This window comes from Leopardus geoffroyi, chromosome B4 (assembly GCF_018350155.1).
Source record: "Leopardus geoffroyi isolate Oge1 chromosome B4, O.geoffroyi_Oge1_pat1.0, whole genome shotgun sequence".
NCBI classification, from domain to species: Eukaryota; Metazoa; Chordata; class Mammalia; order Carnivora; family Felidae; genus Leopardus; species Leopardus geoffroyi.
Genome location: NC_059341.1, coordinates 141,701,034 through 141,703,048, shown reverse-complemented (window position 1 = coordinate 141,703,048; position 2,015 = coordinate 141,701,034).

The following is a 2,015-nucleotide window of genomic DNA, read 5'->3' as shown; positions in this document are numbered from 1 at the left end:
CCATCAGCCCAGAGCCCGACGCGGGCTCGAACTCACGGACCGCGAGATCGTGACCTGGCTGAAGTCGGACGCTTAACCGACTGCGCCACCCAGGCGCCCCTTGAATTACTTTTTAATAGGGTGCCATATAAGGGAGATTTTGAGAAAAACAATCACAGAGGGGAAAAATAAAACCCAGTGATTGTAAGTAAAGGCACCGAATCGCAGAGTCTGGGGGGTACAGAGATGTGAGCAGCGTTTGTCCAGCATCCTGGGGGCCTGTCAGGCAGGGCTGCTCAGAGCCAAAGGTGCCGCCTGGGGTGCAGGAGATTGTCAGTGGGTCCGGGGCTGCTCCCAGGGCTCCTGGGGCCCCATGTCATCTCCACGTGGGACTTGGGCCTGGAACCCTCCCCCCCCCCCCCCCATAAAGCCTTGAACGCAGAGGAGAAACACAGATGGCTCAGGCACCTGTCTGTCTCCCAAAGCAAAGCACCGGGCCACCCGGAGATGTGGCCCTTTCCTCGTGGGCTCTGCCTCCCGGTGCCGGCGGTCAAGGGCTGGGGGACGCCTGGGGCCATTCAACCAAGCTCGGGTCCTCCTGGGGCACGAAGCCCCGTGGACACCAGGCTGGACAACCGAGGCCGGCTGGTGGCTCACCTCCCCTCTCCGCTCCGTGTCTCCGGCTTTCAGAAAGCCGACAAGCAGACTCGGCCATGGGCACTGATGCTCCTGAATCACTCGTCCATTTGCCGATTCGCTGGTTCCTTCATTCAGAAAGCCAGCAAGCAGGCTGCAGAGCCCAGACCGACCCTGGAGCGACCACCCCCCACCCCAGGGGAGTGGCCAGAGAAAGCCACAATAGGGGCAGATTTGTAAACAGCACTCTCTGAAGGGCGAACCCTCCCCAGGGCCGGGGCCGGGTTCAAGGCAAGGGCGTCGTCACTGCACATTCTCCTCGCCAGGCCGGTCCCGGCGGGCAAGGTGCGCTCCGAGCTGGCCCTGAAGGCGGAGACCAGCCTCCAGGCAGAGGGGGCTGCGTCGCGGGAGGGCTGGGAGCCGGTGGTGGCACTCCCGGGGGTGCCGGGCTGCGTGCTGTCATGACGTGGATCCAGATTCTGGGTCTCCCACTTACGGACCGGGAGGTGCGGGGGGTGTGGTGTGACCCCCACGCCCGCGAGTCTGAAGCCGAGGGGATGATACGCGTGTCCCGTCAGGTCGCGAGGACGCGGGGATGGCCGGCAGCGGTCAGCTCGCTCAGTGCCTGGGGAGGCCGTCCCGCACTCGCCAATGAGACGTGAGGAGCAGACTGAGCGGTGTTCGCGGATCTGGCCGGAAGGCGGCTGCGGCCCAGCACGGGCCCCCGGCCACGGCCCCGCGACCCGGTCCCCGCCTGAGGCCGCACGATGCGCACGGTCGGGCAGCCCACCGCGTGCTCACCCAGAGGGTCTGTTTTGGGGTGCTGCGGGATTCGGGGTCCCTTTGCCTCCCGCCCCCCTCGGCACTCCCTTGTGTCCCGCACGCACCACGAGACCGTGCGTCCCGTGAGACCTGCCTCTGGCCCCGTCAGAGGACTCGGGGGTAGTGGTCACTGGGCCGAGCCCCGCGCCTGCGGCCTCACGCGACTCCCCTTCTTGCCACTGTCCCCGTTATCCCTGCTCTGTCCTCCCCCGTGTCAGGGAAACTCAGAGACGCCCGTAGGGAAGGCATGGGGGGCAGAGACATCTTCCGGTGGGTCCTACTCAAGCGGAGAGTTGAAAAGGAGGTGAGACCCAGTGTTCTCTCCTTGCTCAGCCACACTCACTGTCATCTCCTTTGTTGGTCAGAGACGTGAGGCCAGGCCCTGCCAAGACTGGGGGGGGGGGGGTTGGCGAGCAGAGACGGGGGAGACGGGCCAGCAGACGAGAAGGCTGAGTGTGGCTTGATATGACCCACCTGGGGGCATCTCTACTGCCACACTGAGCCTTGCGCGATCTCCCGAAATCCTCTCGGTGATTCTCAGAGGTAGGTCCTCCTGTTCCCGTTTGGAGGAGCGGCCT